This window comes from Cricetulus griseus, chromosome X (assembly GCF_003668045.3).
Source record: "Cricetulus griseus strain 17A/GY chromosome X, alternate assembly CriGri-PICRH-1.0, whole genome shotgun sequence".
NCBI classification, from domain to species: Eukaryota; Metazoa; Chordata; class Mammalia; order Rodentia; family Cricetidae; genus Cricetulus; species Cricetulus griseus.
Genome location: NC_048604.1, coordinates 15879610 through 15891057, shown reverse-complemented (window position 1 = coordinate 15891057; position 11448 = coordinate 15879610).

Sequence of the window (11448 nt, the reverse complement as noted above, 5' to 3'; positions counted from 1 at the left end):
ATTCCAGCATGAGAAGAATAACACCTTCTCATCTTTCCATGCCCTGGGGAAACTTACTAAGACAGCATTGGGTTTCCTATCAATTGTAACCTGTGGCACACCAGCATGGTACAAACCCACCATGTTTGGTTCCTGGTCACTAGAATGGGGAACTCTTGATTGTTTTCCCCTTTCTGTGTCCTTTTGGCTGCCTTTAGACTGCATCATTGGTTTGTGCAGCAGTTCAAGTGGTGTGGGTTGGCCAGAGCTTCCCCCACCCCAAAGATTTTGTGCTCCACTAGTTGGCCTAATAAAGCCACTAGGAATCAAAACCTCTTTCAAGGTCCTGTTGTATTACATATTGGGAGGGGGTCTTAGTAATCCCAGTTCTAACTGCCCTGGTAACTTAGCAGCAAAAGCTGCCTGCTGCATCCTCAGCTCTCCTAACATCACCTGATCCTCCAATGGTTTTCTAATCACTAAAATGTATTGAGACATTGGCACACAGCATCCAAGTGTCCCTAAAGGCCTATATGAGCCAGTCCTTAAGGAGTAAGTGATTTTTCTCTTGCAGCCGGAGGTTGTGCAGGCATTGACCAGGAAAAGGATGGCTCATTGTGCTGCTGAGTCCCTTTGCCAGCAGTGTGCTTAAAGCTCATCAACATTCACATCCATATGCCAGAGCCTCACCAACCAATCAGGAAGGGCTTCCTTTCTATGCCTATTTAAAAGCTTTTCTCACTTCAAGCAGCTTGGCTCAGAAGCCCGATAGTCCCTAAGGATCAGAGGGACTTAACTAGGGCCGTTGGCAGTATCTTCGTCTCCATACTTAGCTGTGAACTTTTCTCCTTCCCTGTCCCAAGTTGGATTTGGTATGTGGGGACATCATGCACACCTACTATCTCACTGTTTTCCTCACTATTCAGTTCTTTCCATGGATTTTAGAATTTTGTTCCAGGAACAAAGAGCTTTTTTTCCCTAATTTTTAAATTTAAATTAGAAACAAGCTTCTTTTACATGGCAATCCCAGTTTCCTCTCCCTCCCCTCCTCCCTTGCTCCTCACTAGCCTATCTCCTTTCTGCTCCCCAGGGAAGGTGAGGCCTTCCATGCGGGAATCTTAAAACTCTGTCTTATCATTTGGAGCAGGGCTTACACCCTTTCCTGTGTGTCTAGGCTGAGAGAGTATCCCTCTATGTGGAGTGGACTCCCAAAGTTCATTCGTATGCTAGGGATGAATACTTATCTACTACCAGAGGCCCCATAGATTGCCCAGTCCTAACTGACACCCCATGTTCAGGGGGTCTAGGTTGGTCCTATGCTGGTTTCCCAGCTATCAGTCTGGGGTCCCTGAGCTCCCCCTTGTTCAGGTCAGCTGTTTCTGTGGGTTTCACCAGTCTGGTCTTGACCCCTTTGCTCATCACTCCTCCCTCTCTGCAACTGGATTCCAGGAGTTCAGCTCAGTGTTTAGCTGTGGGTGTGTGCCTCTGCTTCCATCAGCTGCTGGATGAAGGCTCTAGGATGGCATATAAGGTAGTCATCAATCTCATTATCGGGGAAGGGCATTTAAGGCAACCTCTTCACTATTGCTTAGATTGTTAGTTGGGGTCATTCTTGTAGATCTCAGGACATTTCCCTAGTGCCAGATTTCTCTTTAAACCTATAATGGCTCCCTCTATTATGGTATCTCTTAACTTGCTCTCCTCTATTCTTCCCCAGACTAAACTTTGCTGCTCCCTCATGTCCTTCTCTCCCCTCCTCTTCTCCCTTTTCTTTCTCCTAGTTCCCTCAAATGTTTTGTTTGGTTTTGTCTTTTGCACTCAAGTCCCATTTGTTTCACAATCATGAGCAACATTACAAAAAACGTCCATTTCAGGCTGGAGAGATGGTTCAGTGGGTAAGAGCACTGACTGCTCTTCCAAAGGACCCGAGTTCATTGCCCAGCACCCACATGGTGGCTCACAACTGTCTGTTACTCCAATCCTAGAGACTTGAGGCCCTCCTCTGTGGGCACTGCATGCAATGAATATGGCACACAGACATACAGGCAGAGCATTCATACAAATAAAAATAAATATTTTAAAAACCAAAACCTCTATTTCATCCTCCATTTTTATCTTATTTTCTTGTCAACTCAGGCTAATGTGGAGGACACTCCTTGCATGTTGCTTTCTAGCTAGGGAATGTCCTTCAGGCTAGTGATACTGGGGCTGAACATGTCTTATTATTGTAAGGGGGGCATTCCATACATACTACTTGCAGGGAGATCTGTGTATTCTCTCTACCATTAATCACTTGGGATGCTACACGCAGCACAGCACACTCATCAAGGAAGCATGCCATTCCAAACCATATGGATGATGATGTCTACTTTCTGGTATTTCCCCTGCAGTTGCTCCACCCTGATTCATTTTGGATCTATATGCTGGGGTCTACGTTCAGGTGACAACTGTTGTGTCACTTTCCTAGGGATACGTAAAAGAAATGCCTGTGTCTCAACTGATACCTCTAAGTTTAGGCAACACCAGGGAGAGGGTGGAAGCAAACAAGACCTCCAGTGGAACTATGCGTTTAGGTGTAGCCTGGCCTTTTCTTTATTAAAAATGTTGAAAGTCTCAGGAAACGCCCAGACTGTGGGAGGGAGGGATTGGCTTCACTGCAGTCTGGCGTGTAGCTTTAGAATGCAGAACAATGCACCGGTGGTCTGCTGGAAAAACGGGCTACTTTGCCTAAAATTTAGAAGATTATTCTCCCTTCACCATCTTTGAACGTGCGAATATTATAGAAAGGAGACCGTTTGAGGGTAATATTAGATAACGAGGAAGACCTGAATGTAGGCAAAAGGATACCTGAGTCATGAAAGGGGATATAAAGTTTTTTTTTCTAGTTTCAACTCTATGCTGGCTAGATTTAGGTCAGCTTGACAAACGATAGTCATTTGAGAGGAAGGAGCCTCAATCGAGAAAATGACTCCATAAGATTAGGCTATGAGCCAGCCCATAAGGCATTTTTAAAATTAGTGATCTATGGGGGAGGGCCCAGCCCATTGTAGGTGGTGCCATCCCTGGGCTGGTGGTCCTGGGTTCTGTAAGAAGCAGGCTGAGCAAGCCATGGAGAGCAATCTGGTAAGCAGCACCCTTCCATGGCCTCTGCATCAGCTCCTGCCTCTAGGTTCTCTCTCTGCTTAAGTTCCTGCCCTGACTTCCTTCAGTGATGAACTGTGATGGGGGCATGTAAGCCAAATAAACCCTTTCTTCCTCAGCTTGTTTTTTGTCAGGGTGTTTGATGGAATCAGTGGAAACCCTAAGACAAACTCTGTCATTGTTTTTTTTTCCTGGTAAACAAGTGAATAAACATGTAATTAATAGTGAAAGTAAAAAACCCTAAATGATGTTCCATTGCTTCAGAATGGCTATTCTAACTGTGGGTGCCCACTGTGATGTATAGAGTTTAGCACTGGGCAAGTATTGGAGTGGCTTCCTTAGACCAGTTGTGTGGTGTTATTTTATTAGTGAGTCAATTAGAATAAAATTATTTCATCTTTTAAAATGTACAAGTATTAGGACAACAAGAATTAATTTTGTGTGATGTCTTATCTCTGCCACTCACAGCTTCTACAGTGTTACTCACCAATTAGATGTGAAATTTGAAAATCTGCACAATGAAATATGGGTTCAGCTTTGACTACACACATACACACACACACCTCACAGACATGTTCTATCCATAAAGTTATAATTGAGTCTAGATTCTACAATATCTGTGCCATAGTTTGACTTGGTGGCACATGCCTATAATCTCAACACTTAGGGGAGGCTGAGGCATTAGAAGGTCAAGGTAGAAAGGTCACTTGAGTTTGAGGCTTGCCTAGGCTACATGGTAAGTTTGAGACAAGCTCAAGCTAAATAATGATGCCCAGTAACACACACACACACACACACACACAGACACACAGACACACAGACACACACACACACACACACACACACACACACACACACACACACACACTTGTACTTTATCCTCTAAAATTCTGGAAAATTATGGTTGTATTACTCATGCTGGGGACTTAACATAAATCACAAGGAAATCTATAAGCTGCCTGCCCAAATTGTCCAGATTGAATCTTTCCAAAATGAAAGTAAGCAGCATATGCTTCAAGGAACTCTAAAACTCAATGAGAAGTTGACTTTCTGGTAGCCATTGTATCACCAGAAAAATGGAGAATGGGACATAAATAACTCCGCCTCTATAAAAACTCTTAAAGACTGAAGTGAAGATTCCTAATTGCAAAGATAGATCATCTTTTGGCCTTGATACTTGTCCAAACAAAAGGGTTAGAAAGTTTTGGGCTGAGCAAAAAATAATTTGAGAGATCCTGCCTCAAAAAATAATGTGGAGAGTGATGTATCTGATGAAGGAAGACATGCACACAGATATACCCCCACACATGCAATGATGTGTGTACACTTCAAGAAGAAAACTTGTAAAATTGTCCAAATACAGTGACCCCCCCTTGTATGTAATCAAGCTTTAAAGCTTGTGGGGGATGGATAGAGGATTAAGTAGTTAGAGTACTTGTTGCTTTGGGAGAGTATCTCGGTTCAGTTCCCAGCCTATACATGGAAGCTCACACACCCACATGGCAACTCACAACCACTTATACTCCAGTTCTTGGGGATATGATGCCCTCTTCCGGCCTCCTTGGGTACTGCACCACGCAAGCAAAACATTCACACAAAATAAAAAACCGATAACATCTTTTTAAAAAGTTTTAAAACTGAAGTTTTCAACTTGATTGTGTCTGTTTCCAGGGGATAATTATTCTCTGTGGTAGGGAATTATGCTGCCAGAGGCATACATGGTGGTAGAAACAGTTGAGAGCTCACATATCAAACCAAAGCAGGAAGCAGAGAGTGCAAACATGAAATGGCTCCAGTCTTTTAAGCCTCCATCAAGGCCACATCTCCTGTCTCAAGGGAATAAGGTGGGTCTGAGACAGGATCTCTTGTTCAACCTGTAGCTAGACTGACAGCCAGAAATCCAGAATGATCCTCATGTCACCATGTACCTCCTACCCCCAGAGTACTGGAGTTACGTGCATGGCTATGTCCTGACTTTTATGTGGGTCCTGGGGATTTGAACTCAGATCCTCATGATTGCACAGCAGGTGCTCTCACCCATTGAGCCATCTCCCCAGGTCCCAGGAGTTGTATTTCTTCATCACATTGTCAGAAGGTGTTGGGCCCTTCCCCCATAGGGGTCTGCTGACCAGCTTGTGACTAGGAGCTTACCTAGTAGGTACATCTTATTTTCTTTCTTCCTTCCTTGAAGGCCTGAGTGCAAGTTCCTGTTATCCTGTTGTTCACCCATTCAGGATTGCCTGATGGGCCTGGGAACCTGAACTTGTTATCTGGGTAGTTTTCCACCATCCCTGCTGACTGGTATATAAGCCCCCACTCTTGTTGGGATAAGAGGCACTCTCCCTGCAAGAAAGACCTGCTGTCTTGTCTTTATTTAAATCCTCAAGCCCCTCGCCCTATATTGTGGAAGTGTTTTAGTGCAGGCGCTACAAGAAGGATCCTTTTTTTTTTTTAGTTCAAGTTAGGGACCAAGCTTGTTTCACATGTAAGTCCCTTCTCCCTCTCCCTCCCCTCACCCCCTCCCTCCTCCCCCACCCAACCTACCCCCACCCCATCCACCCACCACTCCCCAGACAGGGTAGGGCCCTCAACAGGGGCTCTGGAGTGTCCACCAAATCTTCCTGTGCTGGGCCTGGGCCCTTCCCCATGTGTCCAGGGCCAGGGTGTATCCCTTCATGTGGGATGGGCTCTCAAAGTCCCTTAGAAGGATCCTTTTTATTGTGAGAGATTCATAGACTACCATGCTAAGATTTGCATATATTTTAGAACATCTCCTAGGACATCCCTTTCTTGTAATCTACTTTGAATGATATCAAAGTGTTAACATTGTTTTCAACAGGAACATAGTTGTTTTGCTTAGTTTTTCTGTCAGAGAGGCTGTACTTTATTATACTCTCTAGGGTGATTGGACCAGACTGTCAAATATAAGTTGAGTTCCTACCTCAAAAGGGGTTATAAAGGGGTATACATGATAAGGCTAGATCTCTTCTTAGTACTCCTATGTTTTGTGACTTAGGGCAAGGAGTAATGAAAAGAATCCAGTTGAAGCAGAATTCTAATGGCCAGAGCATTGAGGAATTCATGTTTGAGTCATTCCCTCTGGCCAAGAATCACGAGCAGATAAGGTGCTGGCAGAGGGCATGGGTAGGGAGGAGCAGCTATAAAACCAGATATGACATTGTGATCTACTGCAGACTCCAAGATGGTAATGTCTTTTGGGGTGATTTATTTGTCGTGACCCAGCATGTCTCAGCCTTAATCCATAAGGTTCTACCTGAGTTGGGGGGGGGGGTGGACCTGGAAACTTCGAGGAACCCAACGGCAATAAAGACCAAACACAGGCATCTTGTCATCTTTAGAGAACTCTCAGTTCCATGTTGTGGAACTAGAGCCATTTCTTTATTAGCCATCTTTTCTGGTGTCTCTTAACCATCCTGCTAATACTATGAGGCAACCATTTCTCTTTGTTCTCTCTCTCTCCTGCTCTGGCCACTCGCCCCTCACCCTAACCTTCCATCTTCAAGTTACTCACATACCTCTGACCTCTCTGCCCAGGTGCAGGCCTATACAGATGCTTAGGTGCATAGATATGCAAATAAGGAGGCATATTATCCTGAGGCCATGGTAAACAAAAGTATCCCTTCTGACATTAACAATACAATATTGGGCCGGAGTTTCCTGGTGCCACCGCTGTTTATGGTGGCCAGAACCTGGGACCCGATATTCGGTCCCCCACATTTATTGTTTATGATTTAATAAAGCTTGCCTAGGGATCAGAATACAAAGCTAGCCACACTAGTTAGCTATAGAGGCTGCAGTGGCACACACCTTTAAGCACAGGACTCAGGAGACAGAGGCAGATGGATCTCTGTGAGTCCAAGACGAGAATGACTTACTCTAAAAGAGAAACAGAGCTCACACCTTTCATCCCAGCACCATAGAGGTATATAAGGAAGAAGCAAAGGGTCTCATGGGAGATTCACTTTCCAGTCACAGGAAAGACAGGATCTCCATTTCAGCCTTGGTAGAGAAAAGAGCGACTGGCAGGCCGTTTTGCTTTTCTGATCTTCAGCTTGAGCCCCAATATGCCTTTGGGTTTTTAATACTTGTGCTATGTTGGGACCCAGCCCCCATGGGGTCTCTATGAGTTGTTTTCCAGCATAACCACAGGTACCTCCAGTTTTCCCCGACCTCGCCCCACTCACACCAACATCCTGTTGTGAACCCTTACACCTGGGGTTTTTGTAAATTTGTATATAAGGTTGCTCCACAATAAAGGTGAGAGAGACATTCTCTCAGAAAACGACCGGGCATCTTGTCATTCATCCAGATCTCCAGGCTTTCCACCCAATACTCGCTTGTGGTGTGCTAAAGTCTTTAGCCTGATGAGTTGATAACATACCCTTCTCAAGGAGGTAAACAAGAAAAACAACTGTGTATTTAAAGACAATTCTTAGAAGAATTAATATAGAATTCTGCCCACATGTTGCAGTACCAACAGAGGCCAGAAGAGAGCATCATATCCCCTAGAATTGGAGTTAACCATGGAAAGTTGCAGGTGTATATGAATATAGAAAAAAAATGTGTTGAGGGCCAGTGAGATGGCTCAGTGGGTAAAGGCATATGCTACCAAGTCTGATGACCTGAGTTCCATCTCCATGTAGTGGAAGGAGAGATCTCTGAGTCCTGCAAGTAGTCTTCTGACCTCCATATCATGCCTGTGGCCTTCATGTCCCCAAACACATATAGACACACATGTCCACTCGTGCACATACCCCCACACACACCTGCACGCACGCCCGAACACATGAATAAATGTATACAATTTTAAACAGTCTGTTGAGTCCATTTTCCAAGTGTGGCGAGTGATGCATTTAGGACCTAGACCTACCCCACTTATGTGCCTAAAACAAACTCAGCTTTAACCACCCAGCTTGATCTGCTGACCTGCCTGGAAGAAAACATTGTATGTGGTGGGGTAGTTGAGGCCAGGTCAGGGCCTGTGATAACACCAGTAATGTTTTCAAAAGTAGACTGCTCCTGGGTCATTGTGGGCTGGATGGACTAGAGGACTCTCAGGTAGCTTTCAGTGGTTTGGCTCATATCTACCAGTATTGTTGAGGCAAATGACAAACTTGTAAACAATTAGGCAAGTCCTTCATTGTCCTATGGCAGCACCATAAATGGGCTCACCAGGCATTACTTAGTCAGGTATGACAAAGTTTGGGTAAGCTTTGTCTATAAAGATTCAGGTGGTAAATATTTGGGGGATATGTAGGACATTCAATGCCATTGCTTCCATTGCTCAACTATAGGTGGGGCATCAAAGTGGCCCAAGTGAATGTTTCCATTAGGAATATGAGGAGGATGCAGAAATGAACACACAAATGAGACCTTTGCATGTAAGGGAGCTAAACTGAAAGGTACCCAAGTAAGAAAAGGGAAAATACATGTCTCCTCAGCGAAAGTAAAGAGAAGGCAGAGCCAGGCAGTGATGGTGAATGCCTGTAATCCCAGCACTCAGGAGGCAGAGGCAGGAGGATTGCTGTGAGTTCAAGACCAGCCTGGTCTACAAGCCATAGTTCCAGGACAGCCAGGGCTGTTACACACAGAAACCTAATTGGGGTAGAGGGAGACACACACACATACACACACACACACACACACACACACACACACACACACACACACACACATAGAGAGAGAGACAGACAGAGACAGAGACAGAGACAGACAGACAGACAGACAGACAGACAGAGAAAATAAATCATGGAAGCATTTTTTCACAGATAACCTCAGAACTGCTGTGGACACATATGAAAAAGAAAAGGGCAAATATCAAATATGCCACATGAAAGACATTAGTCTGCTTCCCTTCAGTAAGCATTTTACTCTTTATTTCTCATGATATGTAGGCCTAAAATATTAATAACAGATTTAAGATTTGTGTGTGTGTGTGTGTGTGTGTGTGTGTGTGTGTGCCACAGGTGTGTGTGAGTGCCCTCGAACGCTAGAAGAGGGTGTCAGATGGGACTGGAGTTACAAATGATTGTGGGCGCTTAGAAATGAACTTGTATCCTCTGCAAGTATAGTTTGCATTCTAAACTGCTGTGTCATCTCTCTAACCCCATAACATTTATTTTTTAAAAGATGCACCCCAAGAAGTACCTTGTGCCTTGAAAAAGAACAAGTGTGATTCCCCCTATTTTTAGTGATAAATGTTTTTTCACTACTTATATTACTCAAACTTTTGCTTTTTTTTAACTAATTGATACTGGACTCGAATTTCCTTGGATTTACTGGGTTGCATTTGGCACAGTCCCCCAAACAGACATTTGCTTGTTTGTTTGTTGTAGCTATAGAGAGATCGCTGGTAACACATTCATCTTCTAGCCCATCACTTCCAGGGGCTTTTAATCAGCCCGTCTTTGCTGACACTAGTTACGTCATCAGACAGAGAATGCAGCTGAGGGTACAATGACATTTCTTGCTATATTCACAGTATACAGTGGAGCCGATTTTGCTGAGAAGTCATCAGGTGGTTTCGGCCACTTTCTTGTCTCCTTTTTCATTTTCTTTTCTTTCTTTCTTTCTTTCTTTCTTTCTTTCTTTCTTTCTTTCATATTTTTTTTTGAGACAGGGTTTCTCTGTGTAGCCCTGGCTGTCGTGGAACTCACTCTGTAGACCAGGCTGGCCTCAAACTCACAGAAATCCACCTGCCTCTGCCTCTTGAGTGCTGGGATTAAAGGCGTGAGCCACCAACGCCTGGCCCTAGTTCCTGTGTTTCTTGTTCTGTGCTGATCATCAGCTCCTGGATTGTGCAGGCACAGCAGATAAGGAAATGACGTGGAGGTGTCAGACTGGGAGTGAAGAAAATTTGGTATTCTGAGGCAGAAGAAATAGGGACAGGAACTGCCCCCCCCCCAACATGCAAGAGAGAAAGAGTGCGGTGAAACCACACACAGCTTTTCTTGTGTTGGAGATGAATTGAGCAAAGATGTGATAGGGAGAAGCAAAGCTCACCGGGGTGCTGGCATGGTTTTCTCAGAAGGGTCCTCTAAGTGGAACCTGAGAAGACAGGAGGACTGTGTAGATGCAGAGGGAGAGTTCCAGGGCAGAGGATGCAGAAGCATGTGTTTGGAGGCATGGAATGAAAGGCAGAGGCAGAGGCAACAATATCAAGGAGACCACTGTGACTAGGAGAGGAAGCAATGGTGGGATGAATTATACAGACTCTTATAGATCACAGTCAGGAGTTGGGTTGTGTCTTTGGGGCTAAGGAACACAGAGGATGGGCTTTCAGCACGGGTGTGGCATGGCTCATTTACCTGTTCTTGTCCTCACTCCAATGCAGTGTTGGGAAGAGGATGGGTAGGAAGTGGACACAAATGGAAAGCAGGCTAATCAGAACAGACTTACTGGACTTCCTGACGATCAATGTCAATAATGTCAGAGTAGGCTATAAGGACAGAGAAAAACCATCTGATTCCAAAAGTATTTTGTGAGTAAATGAGAGAAGGAAAGGAGGCAAAAAAAGAATGACAAGTACTGATATTTAAGAACAAATTGCAGGGTGTGAAAAAATTTAGAAAGTAGTTAGGGAGACCATTTAAGAGGATGTCATGGTCCACTGGTGAGAGATCATGATACATGGGCTGGAGTGGAGAGACAATTGTCAGATATTGCATTAGAGATAATGATGTCAGCAGTTGCTAAAAGAGAGGTATGTGAGAATGAGATACCAGAGTGACTGGAAAATTCTAGGTAAGGAACACTGCCAGGGTTGTACAGGAGCTGGTATATAATGTGTGAATGAAGATTGTACCCAACTCTTTCTGGTTGTTGTGAAAATTTTCATGGGGGCAAGGCTAAGCAATGTCTACCCCCCCTCCTTCTAAGATTCTAATAACAAACTAAAGTTTGAGTCCACCAGAGATCACCCTGGTGAGCCAATGAGTTTTTGTTTTGTTTTTTTAGGTTTACCTACACAATATATGTCAGGCATAGTGGTACACGATTTTAATCCCAGTTCTTTCTCTTTGGGAAGCAGAGGTAGGCTACTCTCAGGGTTTGAGGCCATCTGGCCTACATAAGCAAGTTCAAGGCCAGCTATGGCTACATAGTGAGATTTCATCTGAGAAGATAATTAGAATCTTCCAAAGATATGAGACAAGATGAAATGTGCTCTTTGTCACCAATTATATTCAATAGTACAGCACTCAAATATAAATTATTTTGATGAACCAAAAGGTCAAGTAGCTTATTAAGTATAAATTCAGCATATGAAAATGAACTGAATTTCTAAAAAGCAGTACCCAAAAATGTAAG